A 14,569-nucleotide genomic window follows, 5' to 3' on the forward strand; every position below is an offset into this window, starting at 1 on the left:
ATCATCATTTTGCATTTAACCCTTGGTTAATGCCTGCAAATCACACTCAAATTCAAGATTATTCATAGCCAGAGTTGCATTTGGGAATGTGCATAAGAATGAATGCTATATGCATTATGTATTGGGCACATTACATCAGTGTAAAAATGGGATCAGACACTACCCTTGTCCAGAATAAGGTAAGAGGTTAGACCTCCCACATAGATTTGGGTTTGCATTGCATAATAACACAAGATAAACATCAAAAGCCCGAAAGAACTGTCAATAAAACATTTAAACATGTTGCTCACATGGAGCAAGAAGAACTGACGAACAAGCTCATGGCCCCAGCCATGAGCTGGCCCCAGCCATGAAAGAAGAAGAAGATCTCTTTCCAAGAGGAAGATCCACACCAAGAAGAAGAGCTAAAGGAAGCATTGAAGGAAGATCCACACCAAGAAGAAGAGCTAAAGGAAGCATTGAAGGAATACATGGACGCGTGAAGAGAAGCTGCCACAAGAAGACTGAAAGAAGAGGAAGACATGGACGCGTGAAGAGAAGCTGCCACGACAAGAAGACCGATGACAAGAGAAGATGTGAGGCTCCAAAGAGTGAGGAGCCATGTGAAAATCTCTCATGGCTCCAAAGAGTGAGGAGCCATGAGAGAGAGAGAGAGAGAGAGAGAGAGAGAGAGAGAGAGAGAGAGAGAGAGACCCCACAACCCAATGTAACCTGCCCCAACAAAGTAAAACCACCTCTGAGCCACCGATGATGTAGTCCACGTGGTAGATATATGTGTGAGCACTTTAATCAAGGTCGCGGGCACTTGTAGTAGCCTTGGACACATAGAGAGAGAGAGTGTGTGTCAAGGACTATGAGTTTAGGGACTTGAGGCACTGGTCGCGGGCTATCAAGTAAGAGAGAAACTTGGTATAGGGTCCAGGTGTGCTAAGTTCACTTGAGGGGAGGTGTGCTAGGCACTGGTCGTGGACTATCAAGTAAGAGAGAAACTTGGTATAGGGTCCAGGTGTGCTAACCACATGGCTTGTGCCATTGATCTATGCTCCTGATGCGCAACAGAAGATCTTAATCGCCTCAACAAATCTCTAGAGATTCCCAACATTTCTAGAAAGAAAAGCGACTATGTCTTTTGCAAAGTCTGAGTCCAGCAGCTCCTCCTATGAACGGAGGGTGAGATGCAATCCATGTAGCCCTATCTCCTGGGCTGCGAAGGAACCGTTTCATGGCCTCAGTTCTAATAGGAAAAGGTAAGGTGCTAGAGGATAGCCCTATCACACCGAGCAGGAAAGGGAGAATATGTCGCCACCACGGGCACCTTGAATGAGAACTTGGCTGTGAGAGGCTGAGTAAAGTCCTAAAACCCCACGAATCCACTCCATGGGGAATCCCATCCGTCTCATAGTGCCCTCCAAAAAGCTCCAATCCACCCTATCATAAGCTTTCTCAAAGTCAAGGAGTAGCACAATGAGGTCCTGCTACCGCATCCTAGCCGAAGCAGTTGCCTTCCCCAAAAAGTCAAGGAGTAGCACAATGAGGTCCTGCTGCCGCATCCTAGCCAAAGCAGTTGCCTTCGCCAGAAAGTGAAAATGTTGTCCAGAATGCTCCAATCCTGAACAAAACCTATCTGAGTGTCATGGATCGAGTCAGGGAGGAAAGCCTGAAGTCTCCAGCTGATGGCTTTAGTCAAGATCTTGTAGGCCATCCCAAGAAGGGCTGTGGGTTTCCACTGCTGGATCTCCAATCTGTCACCACCCTCCTTAGTATCACACCCTCTGAAAGCCTCTCCAGCATGGCACCTATGGACATAATCTCATTGAAGGTAGCACGAAGGTCATCTTCGATGAGGTCCCAGAAAAAAGAAACTGGGACCCATGAATTTTTCCCTAGGAAGAGCAGTCCATGCCTCTGCCAGCTCCTCTGTAGACAAGGGAGTCAATAAGAAGGCTTGAAGAGTGAGGGGAACCACCTCTCTCGTGTTCCCGCAAGACCCTCTTGCGTGCGTCCATCACCTGTGTGGGGATAGTGGGGCGCCCATGAGGAGAGATCGGAAAAATTAGTGGTGATGGCTCTCACATGGGGGGTCAGAAACAATGGCTCCATCCTGGCCACGCAACCCTGGCCACGCAACCTGTGAATACTATCTCTCCTCCTATGGGGACCTGCTATCTCAAAGAAGTCTCCCGTGATTCTATCGCTAGTAGAGCCGAGTCCAAAAGGAAGCTCTGGCATGGCATCTGTACTCCACCCTCCTCTCCTCTATGGATCTAATCTCTGTATTGGCAACAGCACTCTGACTTTGAATCCAAGGGCTATCGGGGGAACTCTCCTAAAGTTGCTGAAGAGAAGCAAGACATGTCCTCAGACTCCTCTCTTGCTCATGGAATCCCTCCAATCTTCTCTGAGTTGCCTCCTACATAAAACTGTTGATCTCACCAAGGCCCGCATCCAAAACATATGCAGCAAAGCCTGAGATAAAATCCGCTCCAGAATATGGCTCTACCTAAATAATCCTCCTACTCTATCGTTTGTTGCAGATCTCAGGGTCCTAAATAAGGCTATCCAAGATCCTGAAACTCATGTGCATGTCCTACCTCTAGGGGTCCTCTAGTGTTAAAATAACCTGAGCATGATCCGAGAAAGTAGTGCCCACCAAGATGTCGATCATGCCCCCACGACTACAAGCCCACTCATCCACATAAAATTTGTCAAGGCGAGAGAGGTTGGGGCCAATGCTCCTCCTATCCGACGTCAAGAAACACAGGCTCCCGAGGCTATGCCCAAACTCTGGAAGATGCCAAGGGTCATGACCCCTGAGTGCCATGACCATCTCCTCCCATGCAGAGTACTCTAGGGATGAAACTAAGGATGTGCCTCCTCTGAGTCTGTCCTCTACTGCCTCTATCATGTTAAAGTCTCCACCCATGCACCAAAAGTTAGCCTAAGGAAGGGATGACGACCTGTGCTCCAGAATATGGCTCTACCTATTGTGGCATTCGGGGCATAGACATTGAGGAAGCACATGCAATCCTCTCCATAACAGTAACCCACTCTGCTCGCCTAAGGACTATGACACCTAAGCCTATCACTGCGAGTAGAGCAGGAATACAAACTCCTCCCTACGTCCCCGAGGGACCAAAAGAGGGAGACCAGAAGGTATGGCTCATGCCGCCTAATAAAATCTTCCCACAATGGCGGGAATACCCCTCAGAAAGGTGGTTCTCATGGAGGAAACAAATGTCAATGGATCCCCCAACTCTAGCTCTATGGAGATCACCTCTAAGGACGCCTCACCTTTGAAAGCACTGAGGCCCCCCTAAAAACCTTGAATGTTCCAAGAGACTATCCACATATCAATCTCTGTGGGAAGCGGAACTATCGGAACTGCCCTCCACTCGAAGAGTCTTGGGCGTGGGTTTAGATGGGGAGTAATCACTATCGGAACTACCCTCCACTCGAAGACTCTTGGGCACAGGTTTATATGGGGAGTAATCACTATCGGTCTTGGGGGGCGAAGGCGTGCCAAGTGGTCGCAGATCCTATCCTCCATGTGTCTCTACTCTGTCCGAGTGTGACAGTAGGCATACTCCAAACTCCATCGATCACAATGGAGGTATCTATAAGAGGGGGGATGGGTTCTGCGATAAGGTATGTAGGAACACAAAAAGCAGCACATCCGACTAGAGGCTACCACCTCCCCATCCTGGTCCCTATGGCCTGAGCCTCCCAGCTCCATCCTAGCCAAGGGCCAAAGGTGGGTGAGCACATCAATGATGCAAAGATTGTGGAGGTGGTGTGAAAGCTCAACTGCCTACCCCTGAATGGCGCCAGTCACACCAACTCTGATTCCCACTCCGTCTCTGGGACGGCACTCAAAGGAAAAGAAAATATCATCACGCCACTCTCTGGCGTAGAAGGTCTAGAATGATGGAACGCCACACATATCTGAATGGGTGCTACTGTCTCCTCAAAAAGATATGTCCCTTCCACCAGAAGGCAACGAAAGAAACTGTAATCCACTAGAGGCCCCAAGATCTTGGGGGGGCGCCAGGGGACTCTAGCAGGAAAGTCCTCACCAGGGAAGTGGCCATGGTCATCTCTACCGGCTCTAAGTATCTATGGATCATTCGGCAAATAGAACTGGTTCGCTGGCTACCTCTGCTCTCAGTCGGGCACCACAGGAGAGCGATGGGAGTGCTCTGGGAGGGAGGCGGAGGGAGGGGGGTGCTGGCTCATATACGAAGAGGCCGGGGCAAAGGGAACGGATGCGAGAAAAGTCGAAGGCGAGGATGAGGGAGGAGGAGGAGGAGGGGGGTAGGGGGGTGGCAGCTAGGGTGATCCGTCGAGGAAGGAGGCTGCTAAGGGGGCCGTGCCAGGACATCAATGGAGCCAGGTGGCCTCACAGGAATCTGAGAACCGGAGGAGGAATCTCGGCGGGAAAGTGGCCTCAAACTGTGGGGGTTGGAGGAATCCTCTTCGTGTGACTGTGGGAGCCATCGCCCCGACAGGTGGGTGCTACAGTAAATGCTCAAAATGGTTCTCTAACAGAACCGAATCCTCATGTACTCTGCCAGCCTGGCACATGCAACGGCAATGCTCAACTCTGGTAGTCGGCTGACGACAAGGGCGTGGGCCAACCGTCTGCCACTCTCCACCCAACAAGGTCACGCGCCCAATCGTCTACCACTCTCCACCCAGCAAGGTCATCCACGACCGAGTCCTAGTGTTGTGTTGCCTGAGAGCTTGTCTCTCGCTCTACCCCTTGATGAGGATCTATACGGGGACCAGGGGGACTACCAGAGGCAGTCTCTTGGCCTGGCACCGAGGGCAAGCTCTAGCGAGGTGGCCCATCTATCTGCAAATGAAACACTGACCCAGGAGGCCTGAGTACTCAACTCTCTAGATGATGGAGTCACCCCGAAGACATGGTATAGATATGCCGTGAGGCACTGTCTCCGGTGAGGCAATACAAATGCAAAGGGATGGAATCTCGACATGCAAGAGACAAGGCAGTAGTGGGGGGGGTATTCCATCGCTCCCCCGATGGCTCCACCAATGAGACCAGGAGAAGAGAAAGGTATTCCTTTCTAAGGCCTCAGAAGCAGACTACTGTCACTGGGAAGCCCGACATGCCAGCCAGTGGGTCGGACGTAGGGACGAAGCTATGTTGCCATCGTGCAAAGAAGGCCTGGGTCGTACGCAGTGCAACGGGGCTCAATTGCATGACTCGATCTGACACAACTGGCGAGTCGAACTCAACTTGATAGTAGCCACATCCTAAAGGATAAATATATGTGATCTTTGCAAGCCCACTAATGAGGTTGGCCTAGAAAAGATCGCTGAGTTATCCGAACGTTGGGTGGCTATCGACAATCTTACATACCAGAGTGAAGGCCTCTAGTGATGTAATAGTCATAGCGAGAAGCTTCCGAAAAAGATGAGCAAGTAACGGCGACCTCAGTCGGCGATGACAGAGGAGCTGCCATAGAGTCCTCCTAGGGGAAAAGGACCAAAGAATGCCAAAACTTGCCATCGATAATACTAGCCCCGAAAGCTGTAAACACCAGAAGAGGGAGAGGAGGGGGGGCGGGGGGAGGGGGGGGGGGGGGGGGGGGGGCTAGGCAAAAGCACTAAAGGGGAGGGGCTGAAAAGGCTGCGAAAAAAAGGGGGCTAAGGGTGGGCAGGCATGGACAGGAGGAGGTGGCACTGGGGAAGGCGAGGAGGTGGGCAGAAGGGCAGGGCACCGCGAGAGGGAAGAAAAGGGGGGGGAGGAGGGGAGGCAAAGGGCTGGGCAGAGGCGGGTGCCACAAGGGGAGGCGGAAAGGAGGACGAGGGCGAGGGCTGCAGGCAGAGAGAGAGCAGGCGGGCGGAGCAGGTGAGGCGGGGGAAAACGAAGGGGAAGGACACGCGCAATGGGCAACGACGGGCGGCGAAGGCAAGCGGGGGGCATCGAGCAGAGGTGATGGCGAGGGGGAGAGCTCCTAGATCTCTTACTGGAAATCAATTACTTCTAAAATATAAGCCTTTTTGGAGTCTTGAATCTTGCAAATCACCAAGAAACTAGGCTTTTACCCTTCCAAGACATCAAAATAGACTCCTAATGCAAATCAAAATAAAAAACAACTAAACACATCCAAGACGTGACCTCCTCAGCAACACCGGGCGATATTGGGTGATCCCAATAACCTAGAATGGATGGATAAACGAAGCTAAGCCCTAGGCTAGTCCCCATCAGCGGGGCCAAATATGTTCAAGTCAAGAGCTTACCTTAGCCTTTCTGAAATATGTGTCATTAGGCCTTGCCTCCCGATGTGCGTACGCTAGCTCGTCTATCATGTCCTCACTCCATTGTCACACCAAAATGCTCCTTGTCAATGGGGTGAAGAGAGAGCTCTCTTCGCTTAGATGGAGACAAATAGAGATGGACGTTTGCGATGGTTCTCTCTCATACTACAAAAGGCGAGGAAAGAAGAGGAAGTGAATACAAGCAGAAAACCTATAAATAAACATATTTAGTAAGCATCCACATCAAGCAAGCAAGATTCAATAGAGCACAAGAAAGCAAAGTAGAGAAAGAGGGGAGCTCACAAGTACTCTATTGCAAGGAAATGATTGTGCATTGCTTATTGTCAAAATTGACTTAGTAGGCCGGCCAAACTTAAAAGTTGATCGGGTCCTATTACTAGTCTTAAGCTAGTATATACACGAAGTCCTTAGAGTTTCTCTATTTGACATTAAGCACAAAGTAAGGCTACTTTATATATTCCTATGAAATCTTACAAAAAATAAGTCCAATCTCTATATCACTAGTCTTAAGCAAGTATGTACACAAAGTCCTTAGACTTTCCCTATTTGATATTAAGCATAAGGTAAGGTTGCTTTATATATTTGAACGACGTCTTACAAAGATAAGTGCCCATTTGAATGGGCAAAGCGCCTTACGGTAGGTCGGGCGAGTGAAACCATGTTAACCTACACCTCCCATAAAAAAATAAATAAATCATAGTTAAGGTAGTACCACCTTGGCATATGGAATTTATGAATAACTAACTTTATTAACCTTCACCAAGAGTGCCTCAAAATCAACAAATTTATCATAGTAGATGATACCAAGCCAATGAATTTATGCCCATATAATAATTGGTTTCTTATATTTTCTCTATTTAACACAGCCATTGTTGTCGAGAAGTAAGCAAGAGTAACTTCAAAGGCCTAGAATATTACTCTCTTGCATTTGATGTGCATTGTTGTAATGAATCTTTCTTGAGTTTATATTGTCGAGAAGTAAGCAAGAGTAACTTCAAAGGCCTAGAATATCACTCTCTTGCATTTGATGTGCATTGCAGTAATGAATCTTTCATGCATAAACTCAAGATACGCGTAAGTCAAGTGAAATGTTGCACTAAAACCTCTCTTTAGGAGAGAGTTTTTCACCAAGTTGAAGGTTCACATTAAGATTTGTGGAAGTTCTTTACAAGAAGCCAAATCGCAAGCACATTTTTGAAAAAAAAACCAAAAACATAATAAAGCAGATGGTTGTAAGCCTATAAAGCCTTGAGAGGCATAAACAAGAGCAAAGGCAAGAGCTTCAACCTAGTCCAAGTTGTCTCTTACTCACTGATCTCATTAGTGAGTAAGAGATGAGGCGGTTGGGTCAAAACCCCTTAACTCCTGATCTCAACTCCTTATCTCTTACTCACTGATCTTTTTAGTGACTTGAATTTGGATCACCATCCCACACATAGAGATTGGTGTCCATTCCTCATATGGGAGGCTATCCGCACCTGAAACTTCCTTTTAACTTGCAAACTTAAAACAATGACTAGAAATCACAATCAACAATCTACTTCTTTTGTTATTCCCACGTCTTAGTTGTATTCATGTGGCTCCATCCATGAGTCGCCAAAAGTAATTTTAGCATGGGTTCCTTTAAAAGATCCTTACATTCCTTGTCAAACTCAAGCAATCAAAAAGCAATTGCTCTACTTAAAAATCAGTCATATATCACTTGTATTTTTTTGGATCTAATTACTCATGTCTTAGTCTTGTTCCTTCTTTGTCACATGATTCCCAAAGGTCTTACTTTATGTTGGATCCTTTGAGGAAACACACACTTGTTCCCTTCTCTAGTCTAAATTTAGAGAACCAGATCATCACACAAGTGGTGAATCTAGTTTGGTATTCTTACTCTTGAACAAGATAAAGAAAGAGAAGGCAATAAATCTTTTAATTAAGAAAGTCCGAAGGCCGCCTCAAGATCCAATAGCTAGAAGAAGACCCTTGGAAGTTTGGCAGCCAATATGCTACATGCAAAAAGCATTGAAGCAAAAATGAAGATTTGTCCTCGTGCTAATGTTGTGCCATTCAGATGTGTGGCTGATCTAGGCTAGTAAAGATAAAGAAAGAGAAGGCAATAAATCTTTTAATTGAGAAAGTCCGAAGGGCGCCTTAAGATCCAGTAGCTAGAAGAAGACCCTTGGAAGTTTGGCACCCAATATGCTACGTGCAAAAAGCATTGGAGCAAAAATGAAGATTTGTCCTCGTGCTAATGTTGTGCCATTCAGATGTGTGGCTGATCTAGGCTAGTAAAGATAGTTTGGAAGCTCTTTGTGCTCAATCAGACCATTACTATGTGACGAGAATCACGTTGTACAATAGCAGGAAGCCGTGTGGGCATCCTAGAGCAATTCTCTTAAGGTATATCGACTCATTTCAAAAAATCTTTTCTTTTTTGGCACAACTCTGTTTGTAGTGGAGTGATTGTTATAGACTTGTACATTGTAGTGTCGTCAGAATGCGTTTGATCTTTGGCAAGAGTAGGTGATGTCTTCAATTTAAGTGTATTACACTTTCGCTTAATTACTAAATATAGATTATGCTAATGGAGGATTATTTTGATAATCAGCTAGATAGTATTTTGCTTTGAAAAGCTTTACTGCAAAAGAAGATAACTCTTCAAATCTCCCTTTCAAAACTCCCTTGTCTAAAAACAAGTGATGTAACAAGACCCATAAATCCCTTCGCATTCACCAACAGCACTCAAAACACTACATATTCCATTGCATCTACTAAAACACACAGAAATGGAAAAGTTCATCAAGCCAACTTAAAAACAGGACATTGCTGAAATGATCTGATAAAAAGAACTGTTGCACACAGCAAAAGCAACGGCTACAGAGAAGTTCGCATGTCTGCCTTACATCATGCTCCTGCCACCCCCCCCCCCTTCTTTAAATGGCAACATTTGATTTGCTAAAAGATTCTGTCCGCCCTATTACACTTTAAGAATGTCAGCAGACATGCGAACTGCAGTCCCAACATTTAAGGCCAGTTACGAACACAATTTCACATAAAAGCATCCAGCAAGGACAAGCTGGACACATGACAAAATTCATAGCAAGTGGATCCACATAGCAACCAGAGCATATCCAAGGTGAGGGTTGAGCCACTTCTTTGCTGATTTCAGCCAAGAACCTTTTGTCAATAGAGTGAGCCTGCCCAAACATTGTGAAAAGGGGGCAGACATTTACAGCTGTTGAAAACTGATTATCTGGACAGGCTTCACCTGGCCACGCCCATCTCCCCTACGCAGAGGTTTGGGCACATACAAATATATCAGTTGAAAGTTCAGGTTATTTCACTAACTTGACAAAAACCAAAGTGTGATCTTCTTCACTCCATGAGAGTCTTCTCACAAAGCTTCAATACATCAACTCCATCATACATCAACTCCATCATACATAGAATAAACTACATTTGTGCACCATACATAGAATAAGCTTCAATACATCAACTCCATCATACATAGAATAAACTACATTTGTGCACCATACATTAATACAACCTGGTCAGATCACAAACCTGTACGCATTGCTCACAAACTTGATCAAATGTTGCAAGAATAAGATTTCAATAAAAACATTTGTGGCATACAACATTGCATAACTGACAAGAAAAGGCAAACAAGGTCTGCTGAGCCCAAAAACAGTGTACAAACAAGTTTGAAGTTGCATTGGAAGTCAAGACTCTTGGATTTCTTCTGATAAAAACAAGATGTTCAGAAAGAAATCCCATGTGTAATTATGATCTTTCTTGAGGCAGAACCCTATTGTTGCCCATAGGTCCTACAGAGCTACTATAACCTGCTCATATTAGTGTTCTCTACTAACACCATAGTGAATTCCCCCACCACCTCCAAGTTCCCCTTCTTGCACGCCCACAGAACCAAGATAGCTTTGTGAAATGAGAAAATCCCATTGGTCAGCCGGACCGCCTGGTTGAAACGCTTCACTCGTTCTCCCACAGTTGCAAGTGTACAGCCGCCAATGGATCTGCAACTAGGTTAATGGACATCATGAGACCTCCATCACTTTTCATGGGAGAACCCAGAATGATGAAGCCAGTGTTAATGTTATTCAGGTCCCGATCCTTGATCAAGATTAAGATTTGTAACGGAACCACTGCTGTTGCTGCTGTGGAAGCTGAGAGGAGGGTTGCAGTTGCATCTTTCCAGATCACCAAAAAAATGCAACATGGGTGTAGAAGTAAACCCTAAAAAAGCAGCTCTAGCCCTAATCCTCAGTATAAAAAAAACTCCCGACAGAAGAACCCTAGCTGGTGAGGTAACAAGAAAGGGGAATCTCCAGATCTTTGTGTCAGATGAACCTAGTACTGGACAGATGACCAGGAAAACATTGACACACAGAGAAGATCTGAAAAAGGGCTCGAACTGTGTATTTGTATCACACCCTAACCTTGCCAAGCCCAACCCTAACTTAGCCCTAACCAAACAGAGAAGAACGTGTGGTAAAGCGATTGAAGAAACATGGCAGAAAAGAAACAAAAAGGACGAGAAATCGAACTTGCCTGTTGGATCTTTCGAAGAGGGGGAGAAGGACTCTATCTACCCTAACCGGAGATGAGCATGGTAATAGCGACAACGGTGTTGAGGGCGATGAGGGGGAGGCGGAGGTACTGGATGGCGTGGACGAGGCCGATTATCTGGCCTTTGAGGGACTTAACGCGCGTGCCCGCGCCTCCCATCTCAGTGAAGCCCCAGCCGCGCGGCGCCAGGAAGCGCTCCTCGTTCAGAATGGCCAACGCATTCGCAAGCAGCAGGAGGCCCTCCAGCAGCGTCCACATGCCCATCTCTCTTCTGCTGCTGTTTTCTTACTTGCCCTCCCGTTCGTCTCTGGCTATGGCGATCCAGGAGCTTCCCACGGCTGATCTGGACGGCTCTTTCGCTTCTCAAGCAGTTCACCCAACCGAACCCTAACAACATCTACCGCTTGGGTAGAGATTTTTAATAGAAGTGTAGCTCACATAAGACCATTACACTAGCTGAGTAGGTTGTCATGTAAGAATAGCGCCCAAAAAAAAAAACACTTAGTTTTGTGGTGGTTTTTTTTTGCACTTTGTATCCTACATTTAGTTATTCAGTGGTATCAACTCTGAAAGTAAAAAAAGTTACACATAGATAGAGATGGAGGAAAGAGTGGGGGAGAGAGAGATAGCCTTAGCACATAAAGGAGGTCGGCCACCCTAAGGTCACTTTGTAGCCCACCCAAGATTCCCAGAATATGCCTTCGGCCACCCATTATTTTGAGCACATAAGGGCGGTTGGCCAGTTTCGGGTCAGGTGACCGGAGTTGGCCAAAAAACTTGAGCACATAAGGGCGGCCAACCACGAACGAGACCTTAAAAAAACACACGGAGTTGGCCGTTACCGTCTGCGCTGTGGTGGCTGGCCGACCCTTCGTTGGCTGGGCGACAAAACTGGGGTCGTGCCCCAATCGGCTACAAAAGGTCGCCGTTTTGGGTGAGACGGGGTGCCAGCTCAGCAAACGCTCCTACACAGGGGTGGCTGGCTGGCCTACCTCGCTTTCTGTGCTAGTACCAAGAGAGATTGGAAGAGAGGGGGGCGGGTGGGGGAGCAACACATCATAAAAAGGGGTGATTGCCCCCTCTTACAAGAGAAAATGCTTCTCATATTGCATAGGATAAGGATCAATTTCACATAACCATAAAAAGAAACCTATTAGCATAATAAGAAGCCTAACTTTAATGTTTGACTCTCCAAAATGCCAAAATGATAGGTACAGAGTGTTTGTTCTCTTTTAGTTTCTCTCCTCTTATGGTATAATTTTCCTCTTCCCTCATTGAAACCATACACCATACAACTTTCATTGATAGTGTATAACTTTAAATCATTGTATCACAAAAACCAAACAAATGTAAGCCTTCAAACAACAACATGACATACAAACTCTAATGACATGATGCATTTGAATAGAGTTAATATGCATATATATATATATATATATATATATAAGACAAATTGTGTCAACATGTAGATACATAGCATACCAAACTAGGCAACATACACACAATAGTAGTTTAGGAAGATGCATCAAATGATGATATGCAAATTAAGATCAAAAGGAGCATCCAAGTAAGAGATACATACATGATACATATATATACAAATGGATACATACACAATACACATACATACTATACAATACCAAAGTATATACACTGAAATCAAACACATACATGGTTTACATACATACTATACAATACCAAAGATATACATATACACTATAATCAAACACATACATGGTTTACATACATACTATATATGTACGTGGGAATATACATGTAGACATATAGTAGCAAGAAACTAAAGTGAGTGATTGGACAAAGATATGATGGAGAAACCAAGTAAGATACATACATGGTACTTATAGAGAGATCAAACGAAGTATACATGGATGAAACAATGCAAGTATGTATACATAATATATAGATGGTAGTATACATGTAGATGCATAGTATCATACATGACAACATATATAGCAACAATGCACAATACAATAGGCACCAAGAAGAAAATCTATGTATACATAATATATAGATGGTAGTATACATGTAGATGCATAGTATCATACATGACAACATATATAGCAACAGTGCACAATATAATAGGCACCAAGAAGAAAATCTTTAGCATTTTTGCTCCAATCGTTTTGCATATAGATGACACCTCTCAGAAAATCCATAGACATCAACATATTAACCAACATCGATCATTGATGTAGTTTATCGCTCTCTAACTAATGTAAAAAAGCTTCTTTTGTGCATGTTATGAGTGGGCAAACAAAGAACATACACTAGGTATGGTGGGGGAAGTGGCACAAATCTCCCCATAAAATTTCCACGTATAACTAAGCATTTTCAGTGTTGAAATGAAGGTGTGGTGGAGGAAATGGCATAAATCTCCCCGTAAAATTTCCACGTATAGATGAGCATTTTCGTGTTGAAAGTGCAAGATGAGCACTGTTGGTGTTGAAAGTGTGTGATAGCATAAAATCATTTTCGAGTGTTCCTCTTAGCGATTCTCACTATACATGTAAGCAGGCAACTTCTAAGTTTTCTAGTGAATTGTGATTGGGATCACACAACAATCACTACAAATACACCAAAAGCAACAACAGGTTGTGAGCATCAACTGAGGACAACACGGCATCGCCCTAAGAATATTTTAAGACTAGAGAATTTTCATAGGAAATGCAGTCTTATCCAAGAAATTCTCCAGTCTTGGAGGTTCATAATCATTACAAGAACACTATATCACCTAGGGGCTGTGGAATTATTAAAAATATGTGTATTAATTCAAGAAAGAGAAAGGATTATCAAGGAGGCACATGAAAGAGAAATTGGAGGATGTTTTGGAAGTAAAATAACTGCCAAAACTATGCTTCAATTGGAATTGTGGTGATCAACATTGCATGAAGATACTATGAACAAATAATGCCAACAATGTGACCAATGTCAAAGGACAAAAAAAAAAGCCAACAATGTGACTAATGTCAAAGGACAAGAAATAATGCCAACAATGTGACTAATGTCAAAGGACAAGAAAGCCGATGCCCACATATCTTATGCCATTAAATCCTTTTTTATGACGAGTACTATATTTCATGGACCACTACTCAAGACGAGGACAATAAGAAGAAATTGTATATTATAGTGGTAATAGACTATACTACCACAACTGGGCATAAATAAATGCTTTGTCAAACAACTTTGATAACAGCATTCCAATCTTTATGTATGAGAATACTATTACCAAATTCGGATGTGGAAAGCTAGTGTCAGATCAAGGTGGGTATTTCATCAATAAGATTATCATTACCAAATTTGGATGCACGATAGAGTTGGTGTCATATCAAGGCGGGCATTTCTTCAATAAGACTATTATTACCAAATTTGGATGCATGGTAGAGTAAGTGTCATATCAAGGCGGGCATTTCTTCAATAAGACTATTAAGGTTTTTACCAAGGAATTCTTGATTTTTCATAGAAAGTCTATTGCTTATTATGCATGATGTAAAGGGCATACTAATAAAACTCTAAAGAGTATTCTCACCATGATAATCTAAGAGGATCAATTATACTATCTTCGAAACCAAGAGTTACCACGTCATCCATGGTGTGTCATGATATCGAGATGATACCACACCACGAATAACATAGACACTAGCCAACATATGTACCCATCATGCTTTCT

General features: G+C 44.5%; 1 pseudogene across 2 annotated transcripts; it reads right to left on the bottom strand.

The window, feature by feature from the left end:
- Nucleotides 1-9,105: 9,105 nt before the first annotated feature.
- Nucleotides 9,106-11,340, bottom strand: LOC147625761 (uncharacterized; annotated as a pseudogene). 2 transcript variants are annotated; one of them, XR_015268727.1, is made up of 2 exons: nt 10,864-11,340; nt 9,106-9,581 (listed from the first exon to the last, which is right to left on the bottom strand). The product of XR_015268727.1 is annotated as an uncharacterized LOC147625761, transcript variant X1 (transcript). The 2 variants fall into 2 exon arrangements; XR_015268728.1 differs by lacking the exon at nt 9,106-9,581 and adding an exon at nt 9,880-10,328.
- Nucleotides 11,341-14,569: the final 3,229 nt, after the last annotated feature.

The sequence above is a fragment of the Cibotium barometz genome, chromosome 23, assembly GCF_041138505.1.
Source record: "Cibotium barometz isolate CiBa-2024 chromosome 23, ASM4113850v1, whole genome shotgun sequence".
Taxonomy (NCBI): domain Eukaryota; kingdom Viridiplantae; phylum Streptophyta; class Polypodiopsida; order Cyatheales; family Cibotiaceae; genus Cibotium; species Cibotium barometz.